Here is an 8,705-nt window from a genome sequence, read left to right on the forward strand (position 1 = left end):
GGCCTGAGTCGCAGGAGGGGAGGAGTGTGCTCTTATGGGCAAAAGCTATTGTGCTCCTGGGAGGCAGAGACTCTCCCTTAAAATACACCAAATTCTCCTTCACTTGGTTTTAATCTCTGGTCTTTCTAGGTATTCTCAAATGCCTGATACATGTTAAAAACTATAAGTAGTGAAATTGAAGCAGAATTTAGAGAAAAATTAGTTTTTCCTCCACTTTCAAGCAATTCACTCCTCAAATTCTACCTCTCTGTAACCACTGACCTCTGCTGTGATATAGACAATTTTGTTCCTGTACACAGAGGACATCTGTCTTCCTTAAAAAGATACAAATAACACTGACATTGATATTCCTGTAAGCAGAGTCCTGTGACATCCTAGACTCTGTCTTCCTTCAAGGCTAAGTTGTTAAACTGTCACTGAGTAAATAACTGCCTTTGTCTTTAACTGGAAGAACACTTTGAACCTTATGGGAGGTTTGGAACTAGTTACCTTGTCAATCAGGCATGCTGTGGCAGCCACAATACGTATGCATTTAGACACAGAGTCTAAATGTTTATAGATGCAAACTGCAGGTTAGCTCATAGGCTTTGAGTAAGGACCTCCAATGCTATGCTCTATCTCTCAGCTATAGATAGGATAAATGACTTACCTAAATTAGGAATTCCATAAACAGGAGCAGACAGTCATCTAGTCCAATCCAAGTACTAAAAAATTAGCTACTAGGTCTAAGTTTAGCCTCATAGAGAGGATTAGCTATGAGTCCAAAATCTGGAATCTAATTTTTGCAAAATCTAGCTACCCCTAAGAATTCCCTGAGCTACCTTTGGTTTGAGGAAGCTTCAGGTTTTTTGAGGAGAGTTATCTTTTTGAGACAGGGTCTCACATTTGCAGTTGAGGCTGACCTTAAACTCACTTTTTAGTCCAGGCTGGCCTTGAATTCAACATGATCCTATGTCAGCCTCCTGAATGTTGGGATTACAATCATGTACCACCATGAAGGGTTGTTTTGTTTGCTTCAAAAATGATCTTTATTTTTCTAAAGTTAATATGTACATTACATACATAAGAAACCTAATATACTGCTGTGTATATAATGGGAGAATAAATTCAAATTTTTTGTAACATTTTGCTCTTAAATCTTAAAGAGATTGCCATTGTATGATGAAGTAGTTAATAAATGTAGCACATTGTGTACATTTTGTTTTTCAATACACAGAAAAACTTATCTCCAAATTATTTTTGATACAGGGTCTCATTGTATATTTCAGGGTAGCTTTGAACTCACGATGTAGCCCAGGATGGTCTAGAACTTCCAGTGATCCCCCTGCCGCAGTTTCCCAAGTGCTGGGATTACAGGCATATGCCACAACACTCAGCCTGTAAATGAATTTTGTATTTCACTATCTGTAACATTTCATACGACTGTACTTGTCCACTAGGTTGGAGGCAGAGAGAAGGAAGTGAGAGGGAATGGCTCAAGGCCAAAATGGTCATATTTAGAAGATACCTCAGATCACAACCATTGGTGCATGGTTGCACCATGCACTCTATTTATCAGTGTGTATGATAGACAAATTCTTAAGTGAAAAATTTAGATATGTAGAAGTGCTCAATAGATTTAAAAGTAGAAGTAATAGAATAATACTTCCTATAAATAGCTTTTTTAAACTGATGAGAAATAATATGTTTACAAATAGGATGCTTAAGCTACCTCTGAGCAGTATACTGTTCATACTTGCTCACTGGGTTGGAGGGTAGGAGGGAAGACATTGTAAAAGGTGTTTTGTTAAGTGTATGGTAGACAATTTTAACTTATCCTTGCTCTTATGTTACATGAATTTCATTTAACTTTGCTATATTGTATGTACAGTGTATGTACTTGATATATGATTCCTAATTTTAAAATAACTAGTATCTAGATATTAAAGAGGTTATCAATGTATGACAAAAATATAGTTAGTAAACTAACATGTTTCACATACTTTGTGTTAAAATTCATAGAAAGGCTGTCTTCTGAAAAGGATGTTTGGAAGTATAATTGTAAAATCACATTTAAGTGACACATGTATATCACATTTGGCAAAGAGGAAGAGCCTGAGAGAAATGAAGCATTCTAGGTCAGAGTTCTCCTGTATAGAAGACACTTTCAGATGTAACCGTTGTTACAGGTGTGTAGTTTATTCAGCACTACTGTGTACAGTGTATAGTGGACAAATGTGAGTCTGTGTTTTAATATCCATTTTTTACACGCACAAATTATGTAGAAGAGGTAAACAACATGCTTTGTAGATATCTTTTTGTTAAAATTAATAATGAGATACTCTCCTTAAGAAATAAAGTGCTCAAACCACTGACCTGAGCAGTAGATGTATTTGTCCTACTCAGAGAGGAAGGAGGGAAAGAAAGTGCAAAGGGCTCTGTGTCATGTGGATGCCCAGCTGCATATGGCCTGGGGCTGCCACAGGAATGCTGGCTCTAAGTTTGGTAAAGTAACTGCAGCACAGCCACTGGAGTTCCAAGCCTCCCGTCAGGTTTAGAGTGTTATCGAAGTCAAAGGACATCAGTTACTTACAGAGGATGGATAGCTGAATTTGAAGCCCTCCTGCTAGACTTTCCAGAGCTTACTTTCAAGATCTGCCAGATTTTTAATTCAGCAACCTTGTTTTCCACCCCAGGGAAATGAGCTATTCTATTTCACTCCTGTGTGGAAACTATAAAGCAAGCTTACTGGAGGAGACCTGATGTTAATGACCAGCTTTTAGATAACCCTGATGCAGATGGCAATCAGGTTAATGGAAGCCAAACAGACAGCCAAGCTTTGACAGTTTCGTAACAACATATACCAGTGGTCTTGGTTGGGTAAAAACAGGATGTTGTGAGAACATGATCTTATAAAGCTTTACTTACAGGGACAAAGTTACTCATTTTATCTGTATTAGAACAAATAACAGATGAATGTTATCATTATGTATATCTCAAATGTACCAGTAAAGGGGCAGGGATTTAGCTTAGTGGTGTAAGCGCTTGCCTGGCAAGCATGAGGTCATGCGTTTGATCCCCTATACCAAAACCAAACAGACAAACCAGTAAATAAATAAGTAAATAAAATAAAATAAAATGTACCAGTAAAATAAAACAAAGAGAATGATTGTGTAACAAGTTTCACAGTACTTGACTCTTGACTTTGAGACATATGAATAAAGAGGCTTGGAGCGTATGTAAAGGAGATTCCTTAATATTGAGGTTTCAATTTGCAACCATTTACTTATGAATGTTTCAGTTTTCTTTATAGTGGAGTGAAATAAGTCAGACACACAAGCTTAAATACTATGTGATTTCTCACGTATAAGAAACTCAATGTACGTGCAAAATAGAAGATAGATAAACAGGAAGTAGAGAGATCTTTTTCAAGTGGATGGGTAGACAAAGTATGGAAGGAGGAGTGAAGCAAGGGAGGGAGAAGAGGATGGGAAAATATGAAGGGAAAAATGAGGAAAATAGAACTTTTACAAATGGGAAAGCGACCAGGAGTTAGAGGGAACGGAGAGGGAAGAAGAAGTAAGATGTGTTATGTGCAGGTACCAGCTTCCCACAATAAATGGAATCATTATGTGCTGCTGACACGTACTAAGAAACAAGCGAAGAGAAAGAACTGTAGCAAAGAGAACAAAGAACAGCAGCCACTCGGAGAAGGAAGCCTGAAAGTGAACTGCTCAGGTAGGGAAAACTTTTCTTTATTTCCTTCCTTCTCTCTCTCTCTCTCTCTCTCTCTCTCTCTCTCTCTCTCTCTCTCTCTCTCTCTCTCTCTTTCTTTCTCTCTCTCCCTTCCTTCCTTTCTTTCTCTTTCTTTTAAAAAACAAAACAGAAAAAAGGATACAAATGATACAGAATTTCAAAACAAAGTAGGAAATTAACACTAGTAAATATATTGCATATTGCTATCACAGAACCAGTTGTTCATGTTACAAGATCTAGGCACAAACCATCCTGCTTCAGTTCTGCACGGCCTGGCAGAAGGTGGCATGCTCACTGTGATGGAGGGTTGGTTGCTGATGGTTTTGTGGTTCTGACTTCACCCGTGGAATAATCATTGTCAAAATCATAATCTGATGCATTACTGAGAGGTAATGGCAACAGGAGGGGGATTTTGTAGAGGGGAGTAGAATGTGGTGGAGAGACCTGAGGACTACATCTGGTACTTGACCCCTTCCTCTTTGGGTCTCTCTGTTCTGTCTCCGGATAGCAATGTGGTGACCAGCTTCCTTCTGGAATGCCTTTGTACCACAGTGTTTCTTGTGATGGGTGATTGAGTAAGAAAATTTGAGTAAGAGAAACTCCATCAGTTGGTTCATCAAAGACACACCCTAGAGTGACTTGTCACTTGGATGGTATATAAGGGAAACAGAAAAAGGATGGATCTACTGGAGGAGTTTCAGTCTTCACTTTCACATTGGACGTCATCTTCTGGCTTCCAGGATAGACTCTTTGGCCTTCTGTTGCAGATCTGACAGCCTCCAGATACAGACTCGCACAAGAGACTGCCGTGAGTTCCATTCCTCGGACTGAATCCTTCAGTCTTCCGTGTGCAGGCATCCTCTGTACTCTTACTCATCTGACTCTGTAAGTGGCCATTGTAGGCTGATCTTGTAAGTTATTTTATATGCATATATCTTGTTATTTCTGTTCCTCAAGTAAACACTGGCTAAATACACTTATCACAGGTGTAAGGCAGTGGAGCCAGCAGCCAGGGACTAAACTTTGGAAACTAGGAGACAAAATAAATCTTTTCTCTTTTGTATTTCTGAGGTATTTGTTGTAGTTGAGAGGACAATACAGATATTTAAAAATTAGAACTTTAAAAAATTAGTCTATATTGTGCTTTTTTTTTTTTTGAGAAAGCATCTTGCTAAGTAGTTCATGTTAGCCTGGACTCACTGTGTAGCCCAGGATGGCCTCAAATTTGTGATGATCCTCCTGCCTCAGCTTCCTGGTTGATAGGATTACAGGTGTGTGCTGCCACATCTGGATTTCTGTATTATAGTTTGAAAAAATCATTTTTGTGAGGTATGGACTTACCCTAGATGTATGTATAATTCAGACTTAATTTTGTGTTACCTTTGAGGAAACTTTAAAACATCTCATTTCAGAGTGAATATTCAAATAAAATAATGTTTCTGTATTAGCTAGCTTAAGTGAAGTATGTCTTAAGATTGTCTTTTATCTAAACAAAATAGCACATAGTTTAGTTTCAGTGGAAAAGAGAATTTTTAAAATACTGTGCCTATTTCTGAAGATTTGAAGTGGCTATGTTATGCTATGAAAACTAGATAATATTTATGGAAGATAGTTTTAAACAGTTTGGGAGTACATTTTAGTCTGAAAAACAGAATTAAATTTATGCTTAGTCATGTTAAATGTGTTATTTTAACTTGTGACATACAAAATCTGAAAGATAAAAATTGATGAAATGGTTTTGCCAATTATATGGAAAATTAGAAGTATGAGAACTAAGTATGCAAGTGAAAAAAATGAGCTTTAAATACGATATTTTCATAGATTTATACTCTATTTTACCAATAATTATTTTTGTCTTACATGAAATCACTTATCATTTAATTTTTGCTTAAGTCCTAGCAGTGTTTTATTATTCATAGTTTGCTTACCATCTCTTTGAACCAATAAAACATAGTGAATATGATATAAATAAATAAATAAATCGCTGATATCTCTAGCTTCCTCATGGTGAAAGCAATTTTCAACAGAAGCAGACTTTCAAAATTTTTTTCCTGGGTTCTCTCCTGGGCCAACGCCAGGCCTATTTCTTTCTCCATACATTGGCATCCTGCTGGGATCTGTGACTGGGAGAAAGGAATGTCTGTTCTCCCAATCTGACCAAAGTTTGAATAAACTAAATTTTATATTTTTGTGGGCTGTTTTTTATTCTTGATGGTGGCCAGGCACCTGAGTGCAGATACTTTGTGGAGGCCTTCTGAGTGCTGAGGTTACAAGTATGCACCACCACATCCCTGCTAATCATAGAGTTTCAAAAATCTGAAGCTTTTAATCAAGAAGAAAGCACTAAGCCTTTATCACGAAGCAGTCATTTCTGTTAAGCTGAGTTTTGAGTAATGTTATTCAAAGGACAGTTTCCCCCCTTAACCATACCAATAATGGTATAAGGTATTTTGCGGTTTGTTTTGTATTTATTTATTTATATATTTATTTTTCATATTGGGAATTGAACTTCAGACCGTGCACTTGTCAGGCAGGCACTGTGCCACTGAGTTATATGACTTTTGTTTTGTTATTTATTTATTTATTTAATTTGTTTTGAGACAGAGCCTTGCTAGGTAGTATAGGCTAGCCTTGAATTTGGTAGGTAGCCCAGACTGACCTTGACGTTGTGGCAATCTGCCTCCGCCTCCTGACTACTGGTGATAACGTTGTAAGTTTAAAGAGGAGATTTAAAGATACAGGTTCTAATCCTTACTGTAGAAGTTCACATTTGCTAAGAGGGAAGCTTCTCTTTCCTGAGTTTCAGAGCATACCTTCTCCTGCCTGGCACAGCAGCACTGGTCAGCTAGGGAGAAGAAAGGCAGAAGGAGTCTTCTGACCCTGCTGAGCTCACTGGGAACTCACTGGTAAGAGGAGAAACCTTTGGGGTGTGATGTGCAGGAGAGTGAAGATGGCTGGGAGGAGGCAGTCAGAGATGAAGGGTAAACATCTCAGGAGGAAAGAGGTAAAATACTCAGGTTTGCGATGTGAGGTTTATTGAACATACAAGTACAGTTCCAAGAGGGGACTGGGAGATGCCAGTAGAAGCAAGATTGTACTCATCTCGTGTTCTTTTCCTTGGAATTATGAGACTCTCTGTGAGAGAAATTGTTAAAATAGGCATGAAATCCTAGAAGGCAAAATTAGTATATAAATAGTTTTGTTTAATTGTTTTGCTCTTATTGCTTTTATTATTACCATGATCTCTTTCTCTTCCTGTACAGAAAAGATGGCACGAAATGTGACATTTCCTCTCCTGTTGCTGCTCGGGCTATTTGCGATACTGTGTCCACTGTGGGCTATGGGTCCACAACCACCAGCGGGCTTCACTCCAGTGTCATGGTTTCAAAAGCAGCACATACTAGAGAAACCAAAGTCATGTCAAGCAGCAATGAATGATATCAACCAGTTTCTTAATGGTCTCTGTAAGAGGTCAAACACCTTCCTTCATGTCTCTCTCCAAAATGTGAAGGATGTCTGTGCTTTGAAAGCGTTTCAGTGCAGGGATAAATCGACCACATGCCACAGGAGTCCAGCTCCTGTTCAAATGACTGTATGCAAGATCATGAAAGATACAAATTCTTGCACCTATAGAGAGAGTCACACGACCGAGCACTTCACTGTGCAGTGCATGCATAGGTTTAATGACCCTAAGATGGAGCTGCTTCCTGTTCACTTAGAATAATTTTGTAAACATTTGATCACTTTTCCCACAATTTCTAGTACAGTTTATTTTGCTTTTTCTTTTCATTTGTTTTCTTTTTAAAATTTCCTTGTCCCCACAAAAGAGAGTGAGTTTTTGGGATTGTTAGAATAACTAGGATATGGTACTAGATATGGAATTGAAAAAAATATATTTCTTTTCTGCTTTGGAGATTTGACTGTGTGAGGCAAAGCAGATATGGAAAGGGAGTAAGAGATTTAAACCCTTGAGACTTTTGCCAGATTTATACTGTATTCACAGCAATAAAACCACTTCCTACTGCATTCTGAGTGTCATTGTATTTTAGTGATTTTCAAATCAGTGTTTGCCAGTGTTTCAGAAATTATTTTGATCTTACCTCCAGAGTGTACCTTTGAGGTTTTTCTGAGAACTTAACTACCTCCTATACCCTGATGCTCAGGCACTGAAAGCCTGAAAGTCCTCTATCCCTTCAAACTCTTGATTTCATATATTTCCCTTGATGCATCCTGTATTGAAGACTCTTCCCACAGTGTCAGTTATGGGAGCCCTGCAGTGGGTTCCAGTCTCCTGTCTGGGTTACAGCACACTATGGGAGAGGGAAAGACAAAGCAAGAGACAAAGTAGAGGGGTGCAGAGCAGGGATGGGGGACCATCAGTTGCTCGCTAAGAACAAAAATCCCCAAATCTCCAGCTAGCTACCATTTTATTAGCATTGTAGGGAGAAGGGAAGGGGGATGTTTTTCCTGGTATAGTTTAGAAACTGGTAGAATAGGCGAGTTTAATATCATGAAGGAAACAAGACAAGATCCATGCCCACACCTGGGTACTAATCTCCTAGACCTAGAAAAGCTGGATTTCCACATCCCAAAGCTAGCCAGCCCACAAGGCAGGCAGAGTAAGGAGTGCCTAGGACAGATACTATGCTAATTTATAATATACCATCTCCAACAATTGTTTATAACTATTTGGAGGAGGTGATGTTGAAGAGTGGGGGGGGAGAGAGAGAGAGAGAGAGAGAGAGTGAGAGAGAGAGAGAGAGAGAGAGAGAGAGAGAGAGAGAGAGAAAAGGAGAGAGGGAGAGAGAGAGAGATGATACTTGATGCCAAACTACTTGATGCCCAAAATGAAGGAAGGAAAGGTTTATTTCTTAGTTTTTGGAGGTTTCAGTCCATATTCAGCAGGGTATCATGGCAGAGGGGCAGCTGCAAGCAACAAGAGTCAAAGGGCAAAAGAGGGAAAAACATGC

The 8,705-nt window shown here is 38.7% G+C and overlaps 1 long non-coding RNA gene across 1 annotated transcript; it reads left to right on the forward strand.

The window, feature by feature from the left end:
* The first annotated feature begins 1,905 nt into the window (after nucleotides 1-1,905).
* On the forward strand, nucleotides 1,906-7,761 carry LOC134473250 (uncharacterized). Its single transcript, XR_010043410.1, has 4 exons — nucleotides 1,906-3,717; nucleotides 4,503-4,620; nucleotides 6,542-6,641; nucleotides 6,999-7,761. It is a non-coding gene; the product is annotated as an uncharacterized LOC134473250 (long non-coding RNA).
* Nucleotides 7,762-8,705: the final 944 nt, after the last annotated feature.

This window comes from Cavia porcellus, unplaced genomic scaffold, assembly GCF_034190915.1.
Source record: "Cavia porcellus strain 051 isolate PalLab524CR breed Dunkin Hartley unplaced genomic scaffold, mCavPor4.1 scaffold_26, whole genome shotgun sequence".
Lineage (NCBI taxonomy): Eukaryota > Metazoa > Chordata > Mammalia > Rodentia > Caviidae > Cavia > Cavia porcellus.